The 9168-nt window shown below is 41.4% G+C and overlaps 1 pseudogene; it reads left to right on the top strand.

Annotated features, from left to right (window-relative positions):
• The first annotated feature begins 8244 nt into the window (after positions 1 to 8244).
• On the top strand, positions 8245 to 9168 carry LOC137260379 (uncharacterized; annotated as a pseudogene).

The following is a 9168-nucleotide window of genomic DNA, read 5'->3' as shown; positions in this document are numbered from 1 at the left end:
GTAGCAAAAGTACTGTAAGTCCCCATGGTCCCTAGTATGGTGATCTACCTTCAATTGTTGGCAATCTATAGCCCGTTTTTATACTGTAGTGTTCTCAGCAATTAAACTGTTTTAGATATCATTACTAGATTTAAATGAATGTCTGTGATATACTAGTGATTTTGCTGTTCTTTCTCAACAGAGTTTAGATTGTTTCAAGTATTATTGCTATATATCATGTTTTTTTGTATTGTTTTCGTCACGACATGGCTGAGATACTGCCGATGTGACGATAAATATTAACTCACTCACTCACCCAATGAGAATGACATTCCTCAGGATGCATTACCAACACGTGGTGCACGTGCACTCAGAAGTTAACCTTTGTAAACGTACTGGAGAACTCACAATCACTAACGCAATAGAGTTGATCACATGCTGAAAAATGCCTCAGAGGCAGTATCTCAACGACCAAACACAATGGAGAATTGTGGGGATGATAGAGGTGGAGACATCATATTGTGTCAAGTTGCCCGACTCTCTGGTAGATCAAAACGTTCAGGCCTGCGGGGCAAGTGTAACACACGTTCTATTTCGGATTACACTTTATTGGTAAAGTACAAATTCTAGCACTTATTTGAGTTGAGTCCCATCCGGGATTCGAACCCACACCCACCGAGTCAGGCACTTAATCGCCAGCACACAAAGTCAGCCACCTAACCCGCTCAGCCATGTTGCAATGAGACCTGGGCGTGGCAAACCAAATTCAACGACATCAAGACAGGATCGTCTCATTACATTAATGGCCCTATGCAATAGGTCCCAATCAGCAGCTGCCATCAATAGGGAATTCGTATACTCACTGGGCGATGAATTTCACACTCAACCCTTAAAAACCGGCTCTGCCAAGCCCGTCTGAAAGTAAGGGGGCCATTCAAGGATCTTACCCTTACAGCTCACCATAGACGTCAAAGATTGCCACGACTTGGCATCATCAGGGACGGCTTTGCGTCATTGGCGTTACACCATATTTTCAGATGAGTCGAGGATTTGCCTCAGATTCACAGATGGTAGAAAACGTTGTTGGCGCCATAGCTGTGAGCGGTGTGCCAGAGCGGCAATTATTGCCCTTAATCTATATGGGGATGGTAATTTCATGGTTTCGGGCAGGGGTTAGTTATGAGTAATTCCAGTTTCCGTTCTGTAATCCATTGCAAGAGGATGAGTACCATGTACTACTTATAGTATGCCCATGTCCTGGCTCTGCTTGCTGCACTTCTTCAGGAGGAATGGCGGGCAATCCCACGGGCAGCTATCTGGAAATTAATCAACAGTATGCCATCACGATGTCGTCAATGTGTTGTCCAACATGTAGGACACACCAGATATTGAACTTCACGCCCAAATGTGATTTACTGGACATTGAGAGTAATTTCACATGCACTGTCATCACATGTGACAAAATGTTATGGATGTCAACTTCTTTATTGTTTTCACAACGTTTCTGGGCTATTCCTTGATCCTTCGTCATCTGACGAAGGGGCAATGAATAGCCCAGAAGCGTTGTGAAAACAATAAAGAAGAAGTTGACACCCATAACATTTTGTCGTATATCACAATACCAACTTCTAAATGCCTCTCAAGAACCTCATCGGACACTGTCATCAGTTCCCGTCTTTTTTGTCGGTAGTATATTTATGGTATCGTGTCCTCTTCTCAAATAACTGTGAAGAACTTGCTTGATAACGGCGTTAGAACCTACACAAATATATGAAATATGTAATAAAAATGTTGTGCCTTGTTTTCTTTTTCACTGCACCAACTTAGATGCACCTTCAAAGCAATTCATACCCATGAAAGATGGTCCATCCACAAGTACTCAGTATCTTCAAACCTTTGCTAAATATGCACTTATTGCCTATAAAGAAACACATTTATGTTAGAGTAACAAGAAATGCAAAATCATTCCCCACGTTCTGTATTTGTCATTACTCATTCAGAAGCATTTCATTTTGTCACCCGAGGATAGACTAAACAATAAAGAGCTTTACTTCAAACTTCCGAGAATCTAAAATTGCTATTGAAGTGATATAAGAGAAAGAGTCTCGTCGGCAATATTTTATCGATATCGTGGCAAAACCACTTAATACATTCACAATAGATATAGATCTTTCACAAAATCTGCCAACAGTTTAATGCAAGAAAATATTTAATACAATGCAGATGAATACAACATAAATCATCTCTTAGTCACTGGTGTTTGTGAAAGAGTATATCCAAAATATACTATGTATGTTAAAGTGTTCGATCGTGAAGAGTAAGGCTCGGTTTTGATTCAACACATGAGTACAATGAGGGGAGCCCGTTTCTGTGGTGATATTGCTAAAATATTGCTAAAATGGCATAGAGCTTAACTCATTCACTGACAACATTAAAGGTCACAAGCAACGTAAAACACAACTTTGCAGATTCTGGTACCTTTAGGTATGCACTTACCGAAACAAATCATAAAAAGTGCCAATTCAACCTATAAAATTGAAAAAAACGCAATGAAAAAAAGGCCGCGAAATCGGAGTTCAAACGTTTCACTAAATTCCCCCCAGCGCTGGGTGGAAAACTGGTGTCAACAGCTGTGCTGCGCTGCGTCCATAACGCATGCGCAGTGAATAGATTCGCGGAGCTTGAAACATGCCCAGCGTCTGAGGTCGTGAGCAGTAGTTTAATCTTGGTTGGGTACACAAACAAGTAAATAATCTACTCGTTACGTAAAAAAACTTGTTGAGTGTGGTAAGCCGTCTCTGTCACAGACATTGTTTCCAAGCGTTTGCAATGCTTGCGTGCAATAAATAAATACAGAGAAGAAAATCGAACTCTCATCTTGATCGATGAAACATGGTTGCATGTACACCACATTGTCCCAGAGTGTTGGCAACCTGAGGGTGAAGTCGAAATAAATGGGGTTCAACCTCCGTCTAGCACCGGACCTCGGCTTATTGTGGTTCATGCAGGGGGTGGAAACGGTTTTGTTCCAAACGCTTTGCTTGCTTTTTGATTCCAAACTCAAATCAGCAGACTATCATGCCGAGATGAACTTTCATAATTTTTCCAAATGGCTCCAGGAAAAGTTGATCACGTACCTTCCACTGCACTCTGTCATCGTTTTGGATGATGCACCATATCATAGTAAGTGGACAAATGTCCGACAACCGCCAACAGAAAAGATGACATAAAAGCGTGGCTACAAAGGTACAATATCTCATTTGATGAGAAAATGGTTAAAGCCGAACTATTGTTTCTTGCAAAATCCAACAAATCGGGCCCTGTCTACAGAGTAGACACGATGTTGAAGCAACATGGTCATGATGTACTACGTCTCCCTCCATACCACGCAGAACTAAACCCGATTGAGTTAATTTGGGCAAATGTGAAAAATTATGTCTCTTCACAAAACTTGCAGTTCACAAAAAGTTCCTTAAGAGTTGCCATAAATGAAAGGATGTCTGCAATCGGTGCAAAAGAATGGTCGGAATGTTGTAAACAATGTTAAAACAATTGAAGATGGTAACTGGCAACGCGAAATCGCAGTAGAGGTCGAAATTGACAGACTAGTGATTGACTTAGGACTTGCAAGTGATTCAGACACCGAGACTGATTCAGGTAGTGATAATTAAAGCATAAATCAGTAAGTCCGCCTACTTTTCCAGCATCGTTGTGTCTTGTATAATAATTGACACATACTATATCAGGTTTTTACTGTTCCCATACTTTGTCATAAAAAAGAGTAATCTTTGGTGAGTTGTCTGTATACTGTATACTGAGTCTGGTACTGAGTAATCCTCAAACCGACAAATTTGTGTACAAAGATATTTCTCACTGACTTATCAATGTCAAAAGGTATTTTCAGTTTTCTGTACACAATTTTGGTGACCATAATACAAATATGACAGAAATTTGGAAATATTGTTTGAATACTTACCCTTTCTCTGGAACCGGTTATATACATTTCCAAGACATGTATTCCCGGTGGATCACCAGCGGAATTATGGACGAAAATCAGCCCGTACAGAGAAATAGGAACAAAATTATGGGATAAAAATATTTCCCCCTCGCTACTCTGATCTAGCCACTACCATTCAGTAACAGATAACTTTGAACATATTAAAAAGTTAAATGAAACACAATTAACTATATATAGTTATTGCCTATTTGATATTTAGCAGACGAAAAGTCAACTTTACCCATTAAAACAACACCGCATATTCCTTCGAATGATAAGACTGCAATTTTAGGCATAAGATACTGATATTCCACGCTAACCTTTAGTTAAGACGAAGACAAATAGATGATTGGGGCACTGACAAGTATTTTAGATATTCAACAATTTCGTTTAAAAAACCCAGGAAAACGTCATTTGTTTCGTGAAATGGATCGGTGGTCCTAAACATATTAGCTCAGTATATTGTGTTGATTCAATTCGTTGGAATTGTACCTGTTCCCAAATCGAGTGTGCTATAACAATTCATGCGTGAAACGCACGGGGAAAATGAACTTCTCGATATTTATCAGACAACCTGTCTCCCTCTTGTTTCAAGTGGATCGTTCTGTGGGGCGTTCCCAAGTATGCAAATTGGGGTCATGTGTCAGGTCGTGGATCATCTTTTATGTGTTTACCAGTAGCGATGTTTTATGGTTGTGGTCGTTCGCTTCCATGTCTTATTAACACGATTTCATGGCCATAGCGAGCTGTCACGCAGTAATAACGCAAATATTGCTGTTGAAAATGGGTGCGTGTCATAGTTAACATTTTGTGGGCGTGACGATGATTTTCGTGTCTCGAATCGGCTTAAATAATGATTTCGTGCGCCTGTAAAAAATACGGACTTTCTTCTCGACACTCATACATTGCAACCGTCGTAATGAAAATGCTATGAAAAACTTCTAACCACCCGTTCTAGCGTTTCCCCATGTTAACGTACCTTTTCTGCCATGTTGGTTTTCCTTCTGTGCCAGCCTCCATGCGGTGGTGGTTGCTTGGGTCAGTGGGAGGGAACCAGGTTGGTGGTTGCTGAGTAGCAGCGAGTGTGCGGTGACAGAGAAGGGTTCAACCCAACAGTGAGTGTAATCCCAAATATATACATAACATAGGCGAAATATGACACGTTCCACACATTTTGAGGTATCTCTGTGTGCACTATACTCTTAAATGTAGTTTAGTATGGTTCCTAGTATGGCAATCAGCTCCATCTATTTTCATTTTGTACTTTTGTCTCTAGTAATACATTTTATTACCACATACTAGTTTTAAACTTTTACTGTCCTTAGACGTGTTCATAAGGCATAGATATATATTAATTTAATACATAGATTATTCTCGTCACGGTATGGCTGAAATACTCACTCATTCACTATCACCAGTGACGGAATGGACAATGCAAATGTAGGCGGGGCCCATGCAGGTAGCAAGATTACTTTATATCTCCATGGCCCCGAGTCTTTGATTTTATAGTGTGCTGTGTTGTAATAAATATATTTTAATACATACAAGCTACATTTATATTTCTATCGGTGACAGCTTGACTGTTTTAGTGTCCTTTGTTGGCTGGTTTTACGAAATAATTATATCTATCTTTAAGCCAGGTGTTGTTATAGTGACGCTGCAATATAGCCGATGTGACACTAAATCTAAACTCATTCACTGAAATAATTTCTGAAAGATCTATTGAAATAGAAAAGGCAGCATGTGAACCGACCCAGCCCACATGATGTCTGTATACCTATCTTATGCCTATCATATACCCTTGTACAGACAGGGATACCGTGAGGATATTTGTGTTCATCTGACAGTGGTGAAATATGATCAATGTGGAAATATGATCTATGCGGAAATCCGATCAAAACAATAATATTAACAATCATTCTGGATAGAGAGAAACATAGAATTCAATATTATAATAATTTATGATGTTTTTCGTATAAAAGCGAGACTTTTGCTTCCCCGGGTCTGATTCTCTTGTTTCAGAGAGCTATGCTTGTGAAGACTAAGCGGCTCATGATTCTTCTATCTTTCCTTGTCATCGCATTCATCTTCCTCGGGTCGATGCTACTTCCAGATCTTAATACATACCACAGGTAATTTATGGTATATTACGTCCGATATCAGTATTTCTGTCAAGATCGCTTGTGACATAATTGGGCCAGCATTTGTCGGATATGTTTGTTATTATACTAGGCACATAAAGAAACTGTACATACAAGAATTCAAAATTGAAATTTATCGAACCTGTGTAGACACGTAATGACTGAAACGCAGAGATTAGTGACATGTATCCAGCATGTATGCTGGGAAAGAGAAACAGGGCTTTGTATAGCTCAACCGCTGTCCTTATAAACGGCTACTGACACGCATAGCATGACAAGGCTAACGCCTGCACATGGTCCGTGGGGGAAACACTCAATGAACGTGGCTGCACATTTACACTGCCACCGGAACACCATTTCTGCACTGGTGAGACGCTACCAGAACACAAATGACGTCATCGATCGGCCACGTTCTGGACGTCAGCGTGTAACAACGCCAAGACAGGACAGATGGATAAGGGTGACCCATCTTCGCCACAAGTTTCACACTGCAGTGGTGACTGCCCCGACCATCCCAGGACTTCGCCATATTCTCACCAAGACATCACGTCATCACGGAATCAGACCACGATGTCCCGCCATACGACCTATCGCACACAAAGTCATCGACAAGCTCATCAAATATGGTGCTGAAATCTTGTCTGCAGACCTTTGTTTTGGTGGAGAAATGTTGTTTTTACAGATGAGTCCAGTGTTACCATTTCCCATAGTGATCGGCGTCAACATGTCTATAGACGCGTGGGAGAACATTTAGCACAGGCTTGTTTCTTGGAGAGAAATCGCCTTGGTGGTGGGTCCATGATCATTTGGGGTGGAATACCTGCACGCCAAAGAACTCCTTTGGTGATTGTTCACTACAGCGATAAAATTCTTCGACGTGTGGTAATTCCTTCTCTGCAGCGTCATGGCCCTGAGGCAACCTCCCAACATCACAATGCCCGCCCTTATACGCCAAGGGTTGCTATGGATTTCTTGTTACACCACCACGTTGACCTACTGCCATGACCTGCAAATTCACCGGATCTCTCCCCGATAGAGCATGTTTGGGACGAGATGGATCGACGTCTATGCCGTGTTCCTCCTCCGCCAGACAACGTCCTTGACCTTGCTACAGAACTTGAGAGAATCAGGCGTGACATCCCAGAAATCTTCCTTGCACGGCTTATGGGATACGTTTGATGGGCTCTATGCGTCGTCGATGCACTGCTGTTCTCATTGCCGATGGTGGGGATACCCGTTATTGAACTTCTGGCATGGTCTTTTGACCTCTAACGCTTGTGGACTCGTGACGTCATTGTGACTTTTCAATTGAAATTCTCCAGAGATGTTATGGTCTCATGATCCCACTATTAAAGTTTATATATACCTTTGACATTGTTATCACACTTATCAACTGGGATAATATTTTGACAATGCACAGTGTCTTCATGAGGCTAGTATGTTACGTCCATGGACGTAGGTGACCATTTGTCTCAGTTGTGGTTAAAGTAGGTTTCCATTGAACTGGATATAAAAAAAATATCTCCATTGTCCACTTTATGAATCTCGATGTTCATGACACATCAAACATGTACCTATTCGGCAACTGTCAGTCCTAATGAACATACCTACTGTGCATAGACCCATGAAGGTCCCGGGGTAGAATAGGCCTTCAGCAACCCATGCTTGCCATAAAAGATGACTATGCCTGTCGTAAGAGGCGAACGGGATCGGGTGGTCAGGCTCGCTGACTTGGCTGACACATGTCATCGGTTCCCAATTGCGCAGATCGATGTTCATGTTCTTGGTCACTGGATTGTCTGGTCCAGACTCGATTATTTACAGACCGTCACCATATAGCTGGAATGTTGTAAGTGCGGCGTAAAACTAAACTCACTCACTCACTCACCTACTGTGCATAAGTTGTACATCACTCGCTTGCTCACTCACTCACTGCCCATATATTAGATGTTAAAATTCAATCGCTAGCTCACTCAATCGCAGGCTTAAAGTGAAAAACATCTCCGTCAGGGACGATGAAACGTGAACCATCAAATTCCAGATGCTTTCTTCAAACATTTCAGAGATGAAAAGACCAAGAAGACCACAACGTTCAGATACTACGGACACAAACCCAATCATTCCAGGATGCGTTATATCATCTACATTTGTGACAGACAAACATTGTGTGGCGGATGGGCAGACAGACAACGAGGCATGGTAGCTGCATATCTTCTAGCAAATGTAACAGGACGACAGTTTGGCATCCAAATGACACACCCCTCTGATATAAAGCTTTTCTACGTTCCGAATATTATCAATTGATATATCCCAGAAAGTACAGTTCAGGGTTTAAGTAAGGAGAGTTTAATGTGGCTTGACAATACAAAGGGAACTGAAGACGTTAATGGTGACTTCAACTTAAAGCACGCAAGTGATGTCATATTCTTAAGAACAAATATGGATATTATCCAAATGATTCAAATGAGTCCACAATATGGTCATCTTGTTCCAGAACCGTTCAGAAATCCCAACCGTGGCAAAGTGTTTCACACAATTTGGCATCTTCTCATGAAGCCATCTCTTCATTTCGAGGAACATGTCGATATGTTTATGAGTAAATTACCAAGTCCGGATGAATTAGTGTGTGCTCCTGTGCGAATGAGGAGAAATCCAACTATTCCAAACGATGGACAGCAGATCAATTCTCTACCATCAGTCAAACATTTATGGACCTTTCTATCTGAATTCCACAACGCAAGTCGTGTTTTCATTGCTACTGACTCCATGGACGTACGATTAAGTGCCAGGAAGTATTTTGGCGCCAGGGAAATCGACACTGATGGGTTGGTGCTTCATGTTGACAGACAGGGAAATAAGCCTAATGCCATTTGGGGATTTGAGACGGCACTGCTAGACCAAGCTGTTCTCAGTCGCTGTCCGGTTCTCGTTGTTTCAAAAGGTGGGTTCAGTGTCAGGGCTGCCATGATGTCACACCTGGATCAAGAACTTTATGAATTCAATAATGGCACGGTCACTCCTGATCTTCGACTAAAATCAAAGGTGTTTTGA

This window comes from Haliotis asinina, chromosome 13 (assembly GCF_037392515.1).
Source record: "Haliotis asinina isolate JCU_RB_2024 chromosome 13, JCU_Hal_asi_v2, whole genome shotgun sequence".
NCBI lineage: Eukaryota > Metazoa > Mollusca > Gastropoda > Lepetellida > Haliotidae > Haliotis > Haliotis asinina.
This window is presented reverse-complemented; position numbering and strand designations above follow the sequence as displayed.